Here is a 21,107-nt window from a genome sequence, read left to right as displayed (position 1 = left end):
CTTTAAAAAATAATAAAAATAAAAATAAAGATTACGTAAAGGAACTTTTTAAAGCAGTGCCAGCTAAAATAACTGAGACACAATTAAGAACACATTATAAAGGACATAAGGCTGAATTGTGTGAAATAAATTTAAATGGGAAACTCCAACCCAAGTGACTGCTGTACGCGGATCTTAGAAATCTTTGAACCATAATGAGTTTGGCAGTGATTCTATAAAGCGGATGTGATTTATATTTATGAACTGACATCTGGCTGAGCCTTGCCCTGATTCAAGAAAATGAGACCCACACAGAGTATAGCAATGAAGCCAAAGAGGGAAAGTGAAAACGGATCATCATCACCTCCTTGAGATACAGCCCTTCCTGAACCCCACCTCCTTACATTTCTGCCCCTCCCACCCTTCTTCACCAACCTGCTCATCAGCCAGCCAGCCACTCTGTGCATAGCTTACTTACAGCTGGTTCAGGGCTTACCCTTCAGAAGGGTACCTACGCCAGAGGCGCAGAAGCCAAGCTGCGGGTCTGGCTGATCTGCGCTCCTTGGGTTCATCTACACTGAGTCCACCCACTCCTTTCCTGTGCAAGACACTAAAGGCCCTAAGAGCAAAATGACTGCCTTAATTTGCTCATGCCTGAGATTCAAAGGGAAAACAACAGAAGTAAATTGTTGTAAGGGCTCGGCAACCCTACCCACCAAGTACCATAGGATTTATATATGTATGTATATGTACATAAATATATATATTATATATATATATATAAATACACACACATACACACACACTCTAGTATACTCCAGTGGTTATGGTTCAGGTAAACACTGAATCACGTCAGGAACAACCAACCACTTTTTACCTCTCAGGTCCTTCTGGGAATTTGGTCTCCACTTCCAGCGAGAAATCTGGAAATGGCTCCACCTTCCCTCTCCCAGTGATACTCCTGGACATGGCGGGGGGGGGGGGGGGCGCGGAGAGTACTGCTCACCCGATCTTGTCAGAGCACTCACCATAAATTAACTTAAGCTGAGTCAACCCTGAGGCATTAGGACCACGGCAGACATGGACGGCCTGCCCGGGCCTTGGGAGATCAACTTCACAAAGAGCAACTCTGGCACTTTCTTATCCAACTGCTCCCACAGCTCCAGGCAGAACCAGAACCTGGGAGGAGTGACAAAGGTGTTTGACCTGGAGGCAACTCTCATGTTTACATGGAGCTTGACTCTTAGGGACAGAAGCAGAAGGGAGAGTGGGGGTTTCATGGTGAGTGACGAGGGGGGAAAAGGACGGTAAGTGACAAACAGGGGTGTATGCATGTCCTGTCTCCTCTCCCTGGAGGAAACGAGCACTCTGGCACACAGAAGAGGGGGGTTGGTGATCGCAGTGCGGTCTGTTACAGAATTAGAACGTCAGCATCACTCCTACATTCCCTGAGTGGGATGGGAAGTTAATGGTCAGCTGGATCCCAGGGAATGCAGCAGAGGCCGTGTGTAGCTGCCATATGTAGCAGGTGCCCCTCTCCATATCCCGATCTCCCTTGCAGTTAGGTTGGGGCGAGCCGATTAGTTCCTGTCACTGAAATGCGTGAAGTGAGGTGCGTCCCTTCTGGGATGAGGCAATGAAGGCACGTGGGCTCTCAGCTGTCTTCTTCTCTGCCATGGTGCCCTTCGAGTTCATGTGTTCCAGATGGCATTGCCACATGACAGGAAAGGGCCAACCGGTCTGCCTCAAACTTTATTTATGCGAGCAACAAATAAACCTGTGCTGTTTATGTGTTCCTGCCTCAGAGGCTAGCCTATCGTGACTAATACAGGAGCCAAAGCAGGGGCCCATCCAGAATATTAGAGACCTTAGCGCAAGAAATTAACCTGGTCACACCCACGAACTCTACAAGGATGATCAGATTTCATATTTCCCAAGACGTTCTTCAACAAAATGTTATCTCTGAGGGAGGATGGTTCGTCCCAAAACAGTAACTTCAAGTGTAAAGTCTGCCTCTCCCAAGACACGTGTCTCCAAAATAGCATAAGACATCCAAAATTCATTCAGTAGCTCATGAACTCTCTTCCTAGGCACCCATCACCTCCCTACTTCCCATTTTCCTTCCATCACTGGACACAAAGCTGACTTAGAGCCTCTACATCAGAACTTCCTCACAAATTCAGGTTGCCATCAAAACCAAACAAGAGAAAAGTGAAAAAGGAGACACAACCAAGTTTCTCTCTATCAAGACCATCTCAATTCCTTGAGGGACCTGGCTCAATCCACTTTTAAAGTTTAAAATAGAAAGCAAAGCAACTTCCCTCATTCACTGTTTCTAAAATGTTGAGATCTCATTGGGGCGCCTGGGTGGCTCAGTCGTTAAACGTCTGCCTTTGGCTCAGGTCATGGTCCAGGTCATGGTCCCAGGGTCCTGGGATCAAGCCCTGCACTGGGCTCCCTGCTCAGTGGGGAGCCTGCTTCTCCCTCTCCCACTCCCCCTGCTTGTGTTCCCTCTCTCACTGTGTCTCTCTCTGTCAACTAAATACATAAAATCTTTAAAAAAAAAAAATGTCGAGATCTCGTAGACCACCTAGGTTAGAAGGCACAATGCTTTAAAGCTGGAACCGAAAGAGCTGGGGACAATTTTGGTTTGGCACTCTTCACAAAGGAGGGAAGACCTCTTGACTATTTTTCACTATAAAACCCGCAGAAAGCCCTACCTTTCAGAACATCTACTCCCTGAGATGACAGGGACCCCATGTATGACCGCTGATAACAGATGACCAAAATATGGTCTTTAAAAGCATTTCTTTCAAAGGCAGGTCGCATCATCAGCATATGTTGGAGAAATTACACGTGCACATTTTTTCCTTGACCTAGGACTTAATGAAAACTTGGATGTATTCAGCCCCTGTTGAATGAGAAGGCCTGTCTGGTGGCTAGGGGCTATACAAAAGCCGTGGCCTGGGCCTCATCTGTAAGCTTGCCCCTCGCTCCGCAGCTAGAATCTGGTTCTGTTGGGAGGACACGGCCAGAAAAGTCCCTACTCTCTGACCCAGAAGGCCTCTTGTGAGCATTGCCCAATGCTCTGTTATACAACATGCAAAATAAATAATCAACTTTAAAAGTCAGGCAGTCAAAGCTCTGCTCAAATAATAAGCCCTTTTACAAGCTGCTTATCACCTGCCAAAATCAGCTCCAGAGGAACACCAGGAACTCTAAATTCTATTGTTCTCATTAACTACTTGGGGGAAATGGACAAGCTTCAATGGCTTTATTGATTTTCTAAGAGACAGAGGCGTAAAGGTTTTCATCCACCAGCACCCTGCCCTTGATCTCAATAATTTAAATATGGCTCCCATGCAGTGGTCTCTGAGAGGTCTCTATTACAAGCGTGAGCTAGAAAGGGGTCCTGTCCTTTTCTTAGAAAACATACCACTCTTTACATTCCCTCTCACCCGATTGTTGGGGTGAGAAAGGGAAGAACCTAAATGCCAACCTTTTCAGAAAGTTCACTGGGAGAGAGTGTGAAAGGGCAGGACAGAGGCACCTCTAAAGCAGTCTTCGGCCTGTGAAAGTTCTCTGGCTTAACTACAAAAAGGAAAGAGGAGTTTTGCTCAAGGAAAACGTCAAAACCATGTTTGGTGCCCTTGGGTAGGCCTGACGATACATCATTGTTGACCCAGATATGGCTTCTCTGGGTTTCAAAATACAGGATGGGGACTCTTGGGAAGGGGTCTTGTTAAGGAAATCTGTAATAAAACTCATTTCTGACGGACCACAAAAGGGCTTGTCACATCTATTTAATACATTAATATCCCAGGACCCTCAACCCACAGAGGCAAAGCTCAGGATGTACCTTCTATATAAACTTTACTACCCTCCCTTTTCCCCTCACTGATCCCTCTTATAGAGTTGGTCTGTTCCTCACTAGCCTCTCTACATGCTGACTTGCTCACATTTGCTCCCCGCACTAGCCTATGGGTTTTCTGAGAGCAGGGACCAAGCTTTATTCCTCTCTGCCTCCCTACAGTCTAGCACAGTCCCCAAAACATCATGGGTGTTCATTAAATCATGTACTTAACAATAAGATTAATAGTAAGCATAGTTAACACTTGAGCATTCAGTAACTCTGTTGAACTTCTTATATTTTTTTCTCATTTTCCAGTTGAGGAAGCTGAGGCACTGATAGGTAAATAAGCTAATAAGTGGCAAAGCAATGATACAAACTAGGTGATCAGGCTCTAGAACCTTCCTTCTTAGCCACATGGAGCAGTACACAGGAATAAGTGAGATGATAAAAGGGCTATCCACATATGAAAGCACTGAACATGAACTTAATCTGATTTAGAAACCTGGTTTATTCACACAAAAACTTACTAAGCACCTAGTATTCTATGCCAAACCCACTGCTAAGAATTAGTGGCACAAAGATAAAGGTATGGTCGTATTCCTCGAGGAGAAGAGAGACAAGTAACAAGACGATATTGAGCACTGACTACATGCTGGGCACCGTTCTAGGTACTTCACGTGTCTTAGTTTCTGTAATCTTGACAAAACCCCTACAAGGGGAGTCCTAGTCTTTTTTTTTTTTTAAGATTTTATTTATTTATTTGTCAGAGAGAGCACACAAGCAGGGAGAGCGGCAGGCAGAGGGAGAGGGAAAAGCAGGTTCCTCACTGAGCAGGGAGCCCGATGCAGGACTCGGATCCCAGGACCCTGGGATCATGACCCGAGCCGAAGGCAGACTCAACCGACTGAGCCACCCAGGCGTCCCTGAGGGTAGTCCTATTCTTATTAAATCAAGATGAAGCAGATGGGAAACTGCAACCCAAGGAAGTTAAGCAACTTGTGAGAAGCACTGCTTGAACACAGGCGGCCTAGCTCCTGAGCCCATGCTCTCCGCCACCACATTCTGCTGCCTCTTCCGTGACAACCACACTCGGCTCCTCCCAGAGAGAGGAAAAGTGGTTATGGAAACTCTGAGAAGGAAAGGATTCATCTTGCCTGAGATGGGGCTCAGAGCAGGCTCCGCAGAACAGGGGACGCTGGAGCTGGGCCTTGAAGACACGAGAAGAGGAAAGAAATTCAAATACGAATGGTATATAGAGACCAGGAAAACTCGTCTGTGTTTTCGAAACCATCACAACCAAAACACAGAGCTAAGCAGCAAGCCTGGTGCCTCACCGTCTTCTGCTGCTGAGGCCCACTTCTCACCAAGGAATAAGGAAAGAATTCGTGGAACTGTGGTTTGAATGTTTATGTCAGTTTTCCTGCTTGGTTCAAACTCTACCTGGGGTTTAGCCGTCCTCACAGTATCTGTAGGAAGTTCTTTTCCTCTTCCTTCCATACAATAGATAATGTTTTGGGAAGGGGACCCCCCCCCCCACGCTCATTTTAGTGTAACTGAAGCCAGATCCTCCAAGGTTGGCAAAGGAGGCTGGAATCACCATGGGGGGGCAACTTAGAACAGCTAGATCTTATGGCTGAGATCTCCAATTCTTTTTTCCACACATGGAGATACTCTCTCCTTTGCTAACCACAGAGGTTCTAAGTCCAGTTTTATTAAAGGCTGTCCAGGGGTTTCCTTAGAGTCTGTTCCACTCAAACCTGCTGACAACGTCCCTTCCCTCAACCTCTAGCTTCTCTGATGACCGGCTACTATGCCAAGAAATGCAGGTGAATAAGGACAAGTAAACTCCAACAACCAGTGCAAGCGGCAGACTTGCAATTATTCTTCCCATTCTAAATACCCCCTCAAAATATCCCCCACACTGTTCCAGGGACTGCTCCACTTTTCCACTCTTCTTTACAGCAAAACTCTCTAAGAGGTTTGTCTATATTGCCTGTGTACGATTTTTCTCCTCCCCCTTCTCTCTTGAATCCACTCCCACCAAGCTTCTGTCCACAGAGATGGCTTTTATCCAGGCCCCTAGGTTGCTGAAGTCTACCGAGAATTCTCAGCTCCTCTCTTGCTTGGCCAACCAGAAATACTTTTCACAGTTGATCATTCCTTCTTCCCCGAAGCACCTTCCTCGCTTGACTTCCATGACATCATTCTCTTCTGGTTTTCCTTCTGCCTTACTGGCCACATCCTGCCAGTCTCCTTTGCTTGTTCCTCATTGTCTTGCTAACCTTTAAATGTGGGAGTGCCCTGGGGCTGGGTCCTTGGTCTCCTTCTCTTCTCTAACTGTTCTCATTACCTTCTGGTGTCTTCTTACCATCCATCTCAGGGCTTTAAATACTATCTAGATGCCTAGGACTAAAAAATGTTCATCTCCAGCCCCAACCACTCCTATGAATGCCAGGCTCACATAGCCTACAGCTTCCTTGATATCTCCATTTAAGTGTCTAACTGGCATCTCAAATTCAACATATGCAAATTTTTTTTAACATATGCAAAATTTAACATCTGATATATACCCCCAACCTTGCTCTTCCCACAATATTTTTTTTTCAACAATTTATTTACATTTTTAAAAACTCAGTTCGGGGCACCCAGGTGGCTCAGTCAGTTAAGCATCTGCCTTCAGCTCAGGTCATGATCCCAGGGTCCTGGGATGAAGCCCCATGTTGGGCTCACTGCTCAGTGGGGAGCCTGCTTCTCCCTCTCCCTCTGCCCCTCCCCTCTGCTCATTGTCTCTCTCTCAAATAAATAAACATTTTAAAAATAAATAAATAAATATTTAAAAACCCAGTTCAGGGCGCCTGGGTGGCTCAGTCAGTTAAGCGTCTGCCTTTGCCTCAGGTCATGATCCCAGGGTCCTGGGATTGAGTCCCACGTTGGGTTCCCTGCTCAGCAGGGAGTCTGCTTCTCCCTCTCCCTCTGCCCCTCCCCCCTGCTCGTGCTCTCTCTCTCTCACTCTGCTCTCTCTCTGAAATAAATAAAATCTTTAAAAAAAACCCAGTTCATCCATTTCTCCCACCCCCATCCCTGCCTCTGGCTACCACCAATCTGTTCTCTGTATCTATGAGCTTAGTTTTTGTTTGTTGTTGTTTTTTTTTTTTTTAAGAGTCCATATAGAAATGAGATACGGTATTTGTCTTTCTCTGTCTGTCTTATTTCACTTAGCATAATGCCCTTAAGGTCCACCCATGTTGTTGCAAATGGCAAGATTTTATTCCTTCCTATGGCTGAATAATATTATTATATACACATATATATTCCATATATGTGTATATGTATGTATATATAATATATAATATTCCACTATATATGTGTATATATGTGTGTATACATACTATATTTGTATATACACATATATACACACAAAAATTTCTTTATCCATTCATCCATCAATGGACACTTAGGTTGTTTCCATATCTTGGCTATTGTAAATAATGCTGAAATGAACATGGGGTGCATATATCTTTTCAAGTTAGTGTTTTCATTTTCTTTGGATAAATACCCCAAAGTGGACTTGCTGGTTCATCTGATAGTTCTATTTTAATCTTTTGAGGAATCTCCATACTGTTTTCCATAATGGCTGCACCAATTTGCATTCCTGCCAACCATGTACAAGGGTTCCCTTCTCACCACATCCTCGCCAATACTTGTTATTTCTTGTCTTTTTAATACTGGCCATTCTGATAGATATGGGGTGATAGCTCATTGTGGTTCCGATTTGCATTTCCCTGATGAGTAATGATGTTGAGCATCTTTTCATGTACCTGTTGGGCATCTGGTATGTCTTCTTTGGAAAAATGTCTATTCAGATCTATAGGCAATTTTTAATCAGATTGGTTTGTGTTACTAAGTTGTATGAGTTCTTTATATATTTTGGATATTAGCCCCTTATCAGATATGTGATTTGTAAATATTTTGTCCCATTCAGTAGACTGTCTTTTACTTTTGTTAATGGTTTCCTTTGCTGTGCAGAAGCTTTTCAGTATGATGTAGTCCGGCTTATTTATTTTTGCTTTCGTTGTTTTTGTTTTTGGTGCCAGATTCAAAAAACTCATCACCGAGACCTACGACAAGGAGCTTACCACCTGTGTTTTCTTCTAGGAGTTTTATGGTCTCAGGTCTCACATTCAAGTCTTTAATCCATTTTGAGTTCATTTTTGTGTATGATGTTAAGATAGTGGTCCAGTTTCATACTTTCGCATGTGGCTGTCCAGTTTTTCCAGAACCATTAATTGAAGAGATATCCTTTTCCCATTGTATATTCTTGCCCCCTTTGCCATATATTAATTGACCGTATAGGCGTGGGTTTATTTTTGGGCTCTTGATCCTATTCCATTGATCTATATGTCTGTTTTTATGCCAATTCCATGCTGTTTTAATTACTATAGCTTTGGAATATAGTAATATAGAAATCAAGGGGCATGATGCCTCCGGCTTTGTTCTTCCCTCTCAAGATTGCTTTGGCTATGTGGGGGTTTCTGTAGTTCCATACAAATTTTAGGATTATTCGTTCTATTTCTTTGAAAAATGCTATTGGAATTTTTTTTTTAAAGATTTTATTTATTTATTTGAGAGAGAGAATGAGAGAAACAGAGAGCACATGAGAGGGGGGAGGGTCAGAGGGAGAAGCAGGCTCCCTGCCGAGCAGGGAGCCTGATGTGGGACTCGATCCTGGGACTCCAGGATCATGACCTGAGCCGAAGGCAGTCGCTTAACCAACTGAGCCACCCAGGCGCCCGCTATTGGAATTTTGATAAGGATTGCGTTGAATCTATAGATTGCTTTGAGTAGTACAGACATTTTAACAATATTGATTCTCCCAATACATGAGCATGGAATATCTTCCCATTTATTTGTGTCTTCGATTTCCTTCAAAATGTAGCTGCTGATATACTTCCAACCTTGTTCTTCCCACAGTCCTTACCAATGCAACTCCATCCTTCCAGTTGCTCAGAACAAAAACCTTGGCAACATCCTGAACAGAAATGCTGTGTTACACAACTCCAGAGGGCACCAGCCACATTTTAGTCAATGCTACTGGTGTTATGCAACATGGTGACCCTGTTTCCCTTCATTCCTCTTTCTCCAACATCCTACATCTGATCTGTTAGCAAATTCACTTGGCTCTACCTTCAAAATGTATCTCAAAATCCAACAACTTCTCCCCAGTTCTACTGCTATCAGCCCGGCCCAAGCTTGTCCCCTTATAACTTTTTATCCAAAACAACAACAACAACAACTAGAGCAATCCTTCTAAAATATGTCAAATCACATCACTCCTCTACTCAAAATTCCCCAATCCTTCCCCTCTCACTCCAAGAAAAAGTCAAGATTCTTACAATGGCCTATAAAGCCTTGAATTGTTTTTTTCTCTTTGGTATTTATCTCTATGTAGCCTATGTATTTTATGTGTTTGTCTCATTGATTATCTGTTGCCCACATATGAATATAAGCTTCGTGAGTCAGGAACTTGGTGTGTTTTGTTCACAGCTGAAGCCTCAGTATCTACAATAATACCTGACACAAAGTACACACTCAATATATATTTGTAGATGAAGTAAATGAAGCAGGTTACAAAGGGGGAAGTCTTCACACATGGGCCAGAATCATACCAAAACACATATAACAAGTGAAATGCTATTTGAGTAGCCAGCTAGTGCTGGGACCAAGTCAAATCCCAGGAGATGTTCAGTTCCAATCTCCTACTGTTCGTTTTTTCATTGCTTTGATATTTTACCTGATGCAGTCTCCTTTCTTTCGCCTCCTAAAGAAATGCACCTATATAAAGTAAGGAGCTCCCCCTGGTGGAGGCAACTCCAACGAAGCAATGGAAAAGAAAATCCTAGAGCAACAGGCTTTTAAGTTATAAAGGAGACCACGGGGACAAAGGAAGTGACTCCAACATTTCACAGAAAAAGTCCTCTATAGAAACAAGGGGAACCAATGATTAGATTCAAAGTACATTGGGGGGGGACTTATCAACTTATTTTGCTGTTGAACCTTTTTTGCAGCTGAAAATGAAAAAAAAAATTCACTGCAAGCTGAACAACGTAAGTACCTACTCCCAAGGAATTTTTAATCTGGTAGAGGATGTAAGTCATGCATACAAATAAGTACAAAGCAACAAGTATGGCTGTGAATGAGTGAATGAGGACCAAATCAGAGGAATAAACTAAGAGCTATAACTTACCCAGGAAAGAGGATAGCTTTGGGTGAGTAAATCCAGGAAGACAACTTGGAGGGGGTGGTTCTGGAGTTGAGCCTTGAAAGACAGATAAAATTTTAGTAAGAGAGTATTCCCGGTAAAGGCCTAAGTGTAGGGAAGGGCACAGCTGGTGGAAACCCAAGCAGGCCAACAGGGCCCTGCAAATGTCACAATCTGGCTGACAACACAATTCAAACCCCTCCTTGAAAAAAGCAGAGATAGATTCTCAAGAGAAAAGTCCTTGGCAGAGGTAAACACAGGAAGGAACCAAAGAAATCCCTTTTCTTTGTTTTCCCTTGGATGAGAGGAACACTACTAAAAACTATGGGGGGAAACAAAGATAAAATACGAACTCCATGATAAATTATCCAGCTTACATACTAGAGGATTCTGAATCCACAATATTGAGGTGCGCCTGGGTGGCTCAGTAGGTTAAGCGTCTGCCTTGGGCTCAGATCATGATCTCAGGGTGGCTCAGGTCATTTCTTTTTTCTTTCTTTTTTTTTTTAAAGATTTTATTTATTTATTTGAGACAGAATGAGAGAGAGAGAGAGCACAGGAGAGGGGGAGGGTCAGAGGGAGAAGCAGGCTCCCCGCCGAGCAGAGAGCCCGATGCGGGACTCGATCCAGGGACTCCAGGATCATGACCTGAGCTGAAGGCAGTCGCTTAACCAACTGAGCCACCCAGGCGCCCTGGCTCAGGTCATTTCATTTTCAACTTTTCATTTGAAACATTATAGACCTACCCCCCAAAAAGTTGCAAAACTAGTACGAAGAGCCCTTCACCCAGATTTCCCAAATATTACCATCTTATATAACCACAGTACATTATAAATCAAGAAATTAATGTTCATACAATGAACTATAATCGATAGACTGTATTTTCATTTGCCCCACCAATGTCCTTTTTTCTGGTCAGGGATCACAGATGTTTTCTTAGACTCCTTTAACCTGGAACGGTTCCTCGGTCTTTTTTGGTCTTTCATTACCATGATACTTTTGAAAAACACTAGCTGGTTTCAATTTGGGGTTTATCAGATGGTTTATCATAACTCAATTTAGGTGATGTGTTTTGGCAAGAACACTCCAGATATGACGGTGTGTCCTTCTTGGTGCATCCTGTAAAAAGGCACGTGGCATTGGTTTATTTCATGACGAGGGATGTTAAACTTCGATCACTTGGTTAAGGCCGTGTCTGTCAGGTTTCTCCCCAGTGGCGTAACTATTCTGCCTTTGTAATAAACAAGCTTTTTTGGGGGAGATACTTTAAGACTATATAAACACACTGTTTCTCATCATACTTCTGCCCATTCATTTTACTATCCATTGATGGTTCTGGCCTGAAATAGTTATTACTGTTGTGCTGGCCAAATAAGTTTCTAGTCCCATTATTCTTTCTGTAGCTTATTAATTGGAATGCTATTATAAACAAGTGCTTTTCCTTCTCCCTCATTTATTTATTTATTCAGTTATTTCTTTATATTTGCATGGACTCATGGGTTCTTATTTTAGCCTCTGGGTTATGATCCATGACTACCATTAATTATCTTGTTGCTTGTCACAGATTTCACCATTAGAAACCCTTCGAAGTGACTCCTGCATCCTCCTGGCACATCCCCATTATTCCATGGACACTGTCTTACTTTCTGGCAGAGGAAGACATTCCTGACTCATTTTCTAGGCTCCCTGTCCCAGCCCGGGAATCAGCCATTTCTCCGAGATTCTGGTTCCTTTTATTTGGAGAATGGTATTTTGAAACCAAGATCTTGAGTGCGAGGTGTGCTCACTGGTATTGGGGTGTCGCTGCTTCCAGGACTTCTCAGCAGACAGAGCTAGGAAATATATGCATACCTACAAACCACTCTATTTCCGTACCTATCTCTGGGGGGGGGGGGGTGCGTGTGCGCATATAAAGTGATGCATGACGCATTCATACTGATAACCTCTGATCACCACCAGTCTTCCGTCTTTTCTTTTGTGTAACTCCTCCCAACAGAGTAAAAGCTGGCTCTTGTTATTCACAATATTTTATATGCTCAAGACTAGAATCTACGTAAAGTAGGTTCAGAATTGCCAACCCGTATCCCAGTGGAAAACAAACCCACTATCTAGAGAACAGGATTTGTGTTTGGTTTGGGGGGGGGTTGGCGGTTGGTCTTTAGCCTTAGAACAGTGGTTCTTTTTTTTTTTTTTTTTAAAGATTTTATTTATTTATTTGACACACAGAAAGCACAAGTAGGCAGAGAGGCAGGCAGAGAGAGAGGCAGAAGCAGGCTCTCCACTGAGCAGGGAGCCCGATGCGGGACTCGATCCCGGGACTCCAGGATCATGACCTGAGCCGAAGGCAGTCGCTTAACCAACTGAGCCACCCAGGCGCCCAGAACAGTGGTTCTTGAAGTGTTCTCCCTAAATCAGCAGCATCAGCTTCATCTGGGAACTTGTTAGAGATGCAAGTGCTCGAGCCCCACCCTCGACCTACTGAATTAGAAATGCTGGAGGGGGAGGCCATCACGCAGAAGTCCCCGAGCTCCCTAGGGGACTCTGATGCATACTGAAGTTTGAGAACCACTACTGTGGAGTACATAGTCAAAATACTCTTTTCTGGGGGCACCTGGGTGGCTCAGTCATTAAGCGTCTGCCTTCAGCTCAGGTCATGATCTCAGGGTCCTGGGATCGAACCCCGCATCGGGCTCCCTGCTCCGCGGGGAGCCTGCTTCTCCCTCTCCCACTCCCCCTGCTTGTGTTCCTGCCCTCGCTGTGTCTCTCTCTGTCAAATAAATAAATAAAATCTTTTAAAAAATACTCTTTTCCAAAGTTAGTGCATTAGTCTGCTCGGGCCGACAAAACTAAATACCACAGATGGGTTGACTTAAACAGTAGAAATGTATTTCTCCCATCTTAGGGATGTGAGAAGTTCTTCAGGCCAGAAGTCCAAGATTAAAGTGCCAGCAAGGCAGGGGCACCTGGGTGGCTCAGTCGGTGAAGTATCTGTCTTCAGCTCAGGTCGTGATCCCGGGGTCCTGGGCTCGAGCTCCATGTGGCGTTCCCTGCTCAGCGGGGAGCCTGCTTCTCCTTCTCCCTCTGCCCCTCCCCCCAACTCATGTTCTCTCTCGCTCACTCTGCTCTCTCTCTCTCGCAAATAAATTAAAAATCTTTAAAAAAAAGTAAATTCAGAAAAGTTCTCATCCCTTCTACCTCATTCGCAGTCCTTTCAACCCTGTTCCCATCCACCCCTGTAAATTACTAATCCCATTAGTTTTTGGTTTCTCTTTCCACACAAGGAGCATTGGTTTTCCGTGGCTCCTGTAACAAATTACCACAAATTTAGTGGCTCAAAATGCCACGAATGTAAGATATTACAGTTTTGAAGGTCAGGAGTCCAAACTGAGATTCATAAGGCTAAATGTCCAGGCGTCGGCAGGGCTGTGTTCTTTCTGGGGGCTTTAAGGAAGAAGCTGCTTCCCTGTCTCTCCAGCTTCTACATGCGGCCTGCACTCCTGGGCTACGGCCCTTCTTCTATCGTCAAATCGCTCTGACTGGGAGCCCTGCTTCCACAAGCACATCTCCTCCCTCTGACTCTGCCCCTTCTGCCTTCCTCTTACAAGGACCCTTGTCATCCGCTTGGACCCACCAGGGTAATCTCCTCAGATTTCCATCCCTAATCACATATGCAAAGTCCCTTCTGTCATATAAAGCCACATAGTCACAGTTCTGGGGATTAGTGTGTGAACATCTCTGGGGGAGAGGGGGCGTCATTCTCCCACACAGATATTTTTTAAGTTTTTAAAAACACAGAGTGACAGATCTTAGTATTCTCCTTCTTACAATCATTAAACAGCTTCCCTCTCTTCCTAGAAGGAGCCCAACCGCTTCACCCTGCCAGCCTCCTTCGCCTCCTTCCATGTCCTTGACTTTGCCAAATCCTTGATGGCTTTCAGCCTTTGCACGTACTCTTCCTCTGCCTCGAATATTCTTTCCCCAGCTCCTCTCATGGTTGGCTCATTCTTCCAGTCTCATCTCAAATGTCACCTCTTTAGAGAAGCTATCCCTGATTACCAGACAGGTAACAGCCCATCTCAATGACTGCAATTTAGCCTATTTATTTTCTTTATCATTGATCATGGTCTGTAATATATTATGTATCAGTTTGTTTATGGACCCATCTTTCTCACTAGAATGTAATCTCCGTGAGGGTGGAGACCGTGTATATTCCTGTACATCCCTAATACCTAGCATAGTCTTGATACCGTGTGTATTCCTGTCTATCCCTAATATCTAGACACTCAGTAAGTGTTGACAGGATAGATGAATGCTGCTTCAGTCTGGGCGGCCAACGGAGGATGAATGTGTTGCGGATTGAAATAGAGTAAACAGAAGAATCCCTGTGACTGTAGGTACTGCTGATGCAGACTTTCACAATCCCCAGTACAGCCTGAACAGTTTCCTATATGTCATTCATTCCTTCATTCATCCACAAGTATTCGCTGAGTAGCTAATATACACACATTTAATCCACACAACAATACCATAAGGGAGCTCCTATTACTATTATCCCCCTTTTACCGACAAGAAGACTGAGGTTCAGAGAAGTAGCGTGGCCAAGGACACGCAGCTAGGAAGCTACTACATGCTAGTATATGTTAGGCTTAACGCTAGGCTCAGGGGCTATACCAGGGAACGAGGGAACATGGTCGTTGCCCTCTCTGGTGGACAGTCCGAGGATGAATCCATGCTTACAGGGTGCTGTGCTAAGTGTTAGGATAGGGCTCTGCTAAGGGGGCCATGGGAGCACTGGCCTGGGACAGTGAAATCAGGGTGAGGAGTGAGAGGAGGCTTCTGGGAAGAGGAGGCGCTTGAACTGAATTTGAAGCCTAAGTAGATCTTAGCTAGAGGAATGGAAGACCAACTAGCCAGCTACTGATCAGGCTCACGGGCTATCATTTGCCTTGATGAAGTTTCTGGTTTTCTATGGTCTGGCCTTCACGGCCACTTTGCAGGGTAAGAAATCCAATACTGTGAGTAACCGAGAGTTATCTGACATTGGGAATACTGGCACATGCTAATAACGCTCAGGAGAGAATGAAGTTTATCAATCAGAGTTCATTCACTAAACTGGGAAGTGGCCATTCTCTCCAAAGGCGTGCCTCCTGGGGCAGTTTCCTGGGGAGCCGAGACCTGGGGTCCCCACGCTTTCTCTTTTTTTTTTTTTTTAAAGATTTTATTTATTTATTTGAGAGAGAGAGAATGAGAGACAGCCTGAGAGGGAGGAGGGTCAGAGGGAGAAGCAGACTCCCTGCCGAGCAGGGAGCCCGATGCGGGACTCGATCCCGGGACTCCAGGATCGTGACCTGAGCCGAAGGCAGTCGCTTAACCAACTGAGCCACCCAGGTGCCCCCCCACGCTTTCTCTTTAAAGGGCCAGATGGTAAACATTTTTAGTTTTGTGGGTCATATACGGTCTCTGCGCCACTACCCCACCTTTCCACTGCAGGGCAAAAGCAGGGACAGGTAACTCATAAACAAATAAGCGTGGCTGTGTTCCAACAAGACTTTATTTACAAAAATAGGAGGCAGGGTTTACGGAGCCCGGGCCTAGAATAAGAGAAGTAGTTACAAGATTCAAATGCTTCAGCACATTCACGTGTCCGCTGATGCAACAGAGCTAAACCCGCCTCCGGCATCAGACTGGGCATGTTCTCTCCTAGACAGTGCCCAGACCGACACCGCCAACATTGGCCTCTCTGGACCTTTTTTAATGCTCAGCCGCCTTACGAAATCCCACCCTTTCCTAAAGCGTTGGGTATATGAAGGCTCCACTCACCAGTAAAGCTCCAAGGAAAATGCCAGCAGCATCAGTTCCCAGCGACTTCACAGAGAAAGCCCTGCTCCTTTGTTACCTGCAGGGGGAAAGAGTAGTCTCCGTTCTTACAGATGTTTCCTGCAAAAAAAGTGGCAGATTCGGCAATGCTAACACTTAAAAGAGACCCACGAAGGGAGAGATTGTTCTTTTAAATTAGAAATTTTTATTTTTATAAAAGCAGTGTGGGTTCCCTGTAGAAAATTAGAAAACAAAAATAAGGGATAAGTAAATATTTATTATATTTTTATATAATTATATAAATAATTTTACATAACTATTATTTATTATATTTTTATATAATTATATAAATATAAATTATATGACTTATATAATTATACAAATATATGTTTATATTTATTATATTCCCACCTCCCAGAAAGTACCCATATTAAGAGCTTAGTACAGGGGGTGCCTGGGTGGCTCAATCAGTTAAGCCTTCGGCTCAGGTCATGATCCCGGGGTCCGGGGATCGAGTCCCACGTCGGGCTCCCTGCTCAGCGGGGAGTCTGCTTCTCTCCCTCCCTTCTGACCCTCCACCCACTCGTGCTGTCTTTCTCTCTCTCTTTAATAAATAAAATCTTAAAAAAAAAGAGCTTAGTACATATCCTTCCAGATCTTCTTCTAAGTTTACATAATACATATCCGTACTTTCTACCAAAATGAGATAATACAGGTACAAAATGTTTTGTAACTGCTTTTTATCAGTCACCTCCACCACCACCCATTTATAAATTTTCATCTCATCGAATACCCCTCCATATTCAAATTTCCCTACTTTTCCCCCAAATGTCCAATAAAGCTGGCTTGCTCAAATCAGGATCCAATCTCAGACCACACTTTTCATCTTTAGTCTCTTTTCATTTAGAATAGTATCCTTTTTTCAGGACAGGGATTTTGTTTCCTGGCCTAGCTCCAAAGCCTTTACGAGTTCTTGGTATCCAGTAGTAGCTCAAGAGATGTTTACATAATTAACTAATTAATATAAAACTTAGGGGAAGTGGGGTTTCACCCTAGAGCTTATCTCCTCCACCCATCACCCTTTATCTCCATTTTATAGATAATGAAAATTAGGACCAGAGAAGTGAAGTGACTTCCCAAGGTCACCCAGCAAGTACATGGCAATTGCTTTCCATTTCTCTGTTTATTCTATTAAACCAAGAGTTGGCAAACTTCTGTGAAGGACAGAAAATCAGTATTTTAGGCTTTATAAGAAAATATAATGACAGAAATACAATAATACAATTACAAGGTTTTGTAATACAGGTCTACTAGTGAAAAAAAAATGGAATAGAAGAATAACATTTTGTTTAATTGTGGTTGAAAGTTAGTGTTCCCCACGATCCAAATGAGTGTAAAGGTTCATCTGATAAAACATTCTTAGTTTGCAGGTCATAGTTTGCCAGCCTCTGTCCTATGCTATGCTGCTTGTCTGTGATTTGGCTTTTTCTTTGTGTTTGAGTGAAAATAACATCCTTCTTAATTAAGTTATAAATGGGTTCCGGCTTATTGAAGTTATATGGTACTAAAGTACCAATGGGGAAAACTCCTTAGCCACACCCTTAAAATGCATTATTTTGTCTTACTTCAGCACCTAACTGTTGGTAATGTCTGTCTTCTTTCACTTAAATTGCAAGAAGGTAGGTTGCATTGTGATTGTGGCTTTCATAATTAACCATGTGTTAATATTTAATGCGGCTGACCAATTTATAAATCAGTGCAAGTGAAGATGGTAATTGGCCTATGTCAGGGCTATTTTTTTTTTCTCAAATAAAAACATTCTATGCTATTCAGAGAACTAAATAGCCCAAGAGTTAAAAGAATAGAAAGTGGTTGCTTTTGGGGGAGCAGGGAATGGGGAGAAAAGCCGGGGACTCCTCTCTTTAAAAAAAAACAACAACAAAGCTTGTAGAACTTTTGACTTTTAAAACTATGTACATGTATAATTTTGATAAAAATACAAGAAAGAAAACCAGAGGCACATTAAAGCCCCTTCTAGAAAAGGCTTCTTGAATACTTTCCTCCATCCTCCCAACTGAGGTTAGGGTCCCTCTTCTCTGCTCCCCACAGCATCCTGTGCTCAATTCCATCAGCACACGTAACACACTGTACTATAATTATGTTTCTCTGTCTCCCTCTTGGAGCCGTGAGCTCCTTGCAGGGATGGCCTATGTATTACTCATTTCAGCAACTAGATTTTATAATTTTTAAAAAGCTAGTCATTAAAGTGAAGTGAAACTAACCAAATACCCTCAATCTAGGCAAATTAACATCACAATGAGATACCAAACCAAAAGACTAAGCAGGTGTTGGTGAGGATATGGAGAAATTGGAACCTTCATACATTAACCAATAGCAATCTTAAATGGTGCAGCCACTTTGGAAAAAAGTCTGGAAGTTCCTGAAAAAGTGAAACATACAGTTGCCATCTGATGCAGAAATTCCACTCGTAAAGCAGGGAACGAGGGAACATGGTCTTTGCCTTCTCTAGTGGAGAGACAGAGAATGAATTCAAGCTCACGGGGCAGTGTGTTAAGTGTTATGATAGAACTCGGCTAAGGGTGCCAGGGGAGCACCAGCAAAGGGCAGTGAAATCAATCAAAGAATTGAAAACATATGTCCAGGGGCGCCTGGGTGGCTCAATCGTTAAGCGTCTACCTTCGGCTCAGGTCATGATCCCAGGGTCCTGGGATCGAGCCCCACATCGGGCTCCCTGCTCTGCGGGAAGCCTGCTTCTCCCTCTCCCACTCCCGCTGCTGTGTTCCCTCTCTCGCTGTCTCTCTCTGTCAAATAAATAAATAAAATCTTTACAAAAAAAAAAATATGTCCACACAAATGTTCCCAATTATTAGATGACTCTTAATAACCAAAAAAACAAAAGAAAGAAAAAAGAAAACAACCCAAATGTCCATCAACTGACAAATGGATCGACAAATGTGGTATATCCATAAAGCGGTATATCCATACCATGGAATATTATTCAGCTATAGAAAGGAATGACATACTGATCCATGCCACAACATACGTGAAACTGGAAAACATGATGCTAAGTGAAAGAAGCCAGTCACAAAAGACCACACAGTGTAGGATTCCATTCATATGAACTGTCCAGAAGAGGCAATTATATAGAGAAAGAAGATGGATAAATGGTTGCTTAGGGCTAGAGGTCCGCGGAGAAATTAACTGCAAACAGTTTTATGGGAATTTGCGGGTGGGGAGTGTGAATGGGGACCAAAATACTCTCAAACCAGATTGTGGTGATGGGTACACAACTCCACCAATTTACTAAAAATAATTGTACACTTAAAATGAGTAAATTTTGGGGGGCGCCTGGGTGGCTCAGTCGGTTAAGCGTCTGCCTTCGGCTCAGGTCATGATCCCAGAGTCCTGGGATCGAGCCCCGCATCGGGCTCCCTGCTCCGCGGGGAGTCTGCTTCTCGCTCTCCCTCTGCCCCTCCACCTGCTTGTTCTCTCTGTCAAATAAATAAATAAAATCTTAAAAAAAAAATAAAATAAAAATAAAAAATTAAAGGTAGTGCCGCATGGGGCTCCCTGCTCGGCGGGAAGCCTGCTTCTCCCTCTCCCACTCCCCCTGCTTGTGTTCCCTCTCTCTCTCTCTCTGGCAGATGAATAAATAGAATATTAAAAAAACAGTGAATTTTACCGTATGCAAAGTGTAAGGCTCTTTTTAAAATCCCTCAATCTATCCCATTACTTAGTTTCTCTCGAAATTAACTTTTCTCCCCCCAGCTGGCCTACCCGCGCGCGTTACAAGACCTGGTGAGAATGGTGGTGAACGAAGTTTCTGACGCATTCCTGGCGGCTGGGGCTGAGGGTTGTGCTGACAGACACATCAAAGTCAGCATCTGTGTGCGTGTGAAATTGTAAGATGTGTCGGGGTGTACGAGGCATTTCCGACTGGCTGATCCAAGCGTGTGATCCGGGCAATCCGTGGCCGCTTCTGCCAGGCTAAGTGTGGAGTGTGCCCAAGGCCCCTACTCCAGGTAAGAAACGTCGTCAGGTCAGAGATTCACTTCTGGGCAGCTCTGAAGCCCTGTGCACGCCCAAGCGAACGTTCCATCAGGGCACATCCGCGGAACCGGTGAGGTGGGGACGGCGGTGGGGGGTAATTTGGTCAGCGCTTAGGGGGCAAGGAGGTCCTGCCAGAACAGCCAAATGACCCAAACTACGCCCCCACCCCCGCTCCCCGCGCTCGGCGCACTCCCACGGGGGTCCCCCTGGGAACAGCACGTCCCTCCACGGGGACGATGGGATGTGACAGCACCTCTCCGAGCTAGGGGAAAGCCTGGCACCGAGTCCCCCCCGCCCCCCGCTTGCCGGAAGGGCACAAACTGCCACAAAGCCAGAGGGAGGTGTCTCCTCCCAGGGGCTCCGGGCGCCTGGGAAACTCACGCGGCTGCTCGGCAGGGTGGCCGGGAGGTGACCGGTCAGGGAGCCCGGACTTGAGTCGCTGTCGCCGCCGCAGACCCACCGCGCGGCCGGCGCAGGGCGGAAGGAGAAGGCGGTGGAGGGGGCGGGGGGTGAGGCGGCGAGCGCGCCCGCAGCGGGTGGGGCCCCCGGCGGACCCCAGGACCCCGCGCGCCGCTCCCGGGTCACGTGGCCGCCGCCCCTCCGCGCCGGGCGCTTGTGTCGCAGCGCCCCCTGGCAGCCAGCAGCGGGCACGGCGGCGCGCACGGGCGCGGGCCGGCTTCCGGTGCCCCCGCAGCCCAGGTGAGGCCTCTGCCGAGGGGGGCGGGGGGCGTGCGGGGGGCGCGGCCGCCCGGGGAGCCCACGCAGACCCAAACGGGGGTCGCCCAGGGCTTTTGCCTTCCACCCTGGCCTCCTTCTCCCCAGGGACCCCAAAGAGCGCAGAACGGCCCAGTAATGACCTTGCACCTGGATCCGGGCTCCCTTGTGCAAAAGTGGAGCAGAATCAGGCAGTTTGGGGGCGCCTGCGTGGCTCAGTCGGTTAAGCGTCTGCCTTCAGCTCAGGTCATGATCCCAGAGTCCTGGGGTGGAGCCCTGTGACTCCCCACTCAGCGGGGAGCCTGCTTCTCCCTCTCCTTCTGCTGCTCCCCATGCTTGTGCTCTCTCTCTGTCAAATAAATAAATAAAAATGTAAAAACAAAAAAGGCAGTTTTGTTGGAGGTGGGTTTTTCT

General features: G+C 45.1%; 1 long non-coding RNA gene across 1 annotated transcript in view; it reads right to left on the bottom strand.

The window, feature by feature from the left end:
* Nucleotides 1–20,527, bottom strand: part of LOC118011429 — a 36,586-nt gene extending 16,059 nt beyond the window's left edge. The window contains exons 1-4 of the long non-coding RNA XR_004679465.1: nucleotides 20,361–20,527; nucleotides 19,725–20,001; nucleotides 15,912–15,987; nucleotides 10,077–10,148 (exon numbers count right to left, since the gene is read on the bottom strand). This is a non-coding gene — a long non-coding RNA (uncharacterized LOC118011429). The remainder of the gene's footprint in view (nucleotides 1–10,076; nucleotides 10,149–15,911; nucleotides 15,988–19,724; nucleotides 20,002–20,360) is intronic.
* Nucleotides 20,528–21,107: the final 580 nt, after the last annotated feature.

Source organism: Mirounga leonina, unplaced genomic scaffold (genome assembly GCF_011800145.1).
Source record: "Mirounga leonina isolate KUSES-001 unplaced genomic scaffold, KU_Mleo_1.0 Mir_101664, whole genome shotgun sequence".
NCBI classification, from domain to species: Eukaryota; Metazoa; Chordata; class Mammalia; order Carnivora; family Phocidae; genus Mirounga; species Mirounga leonina.
This window is presented reverse-complemented; position numbering and strand designations above follow the sequence as displayed.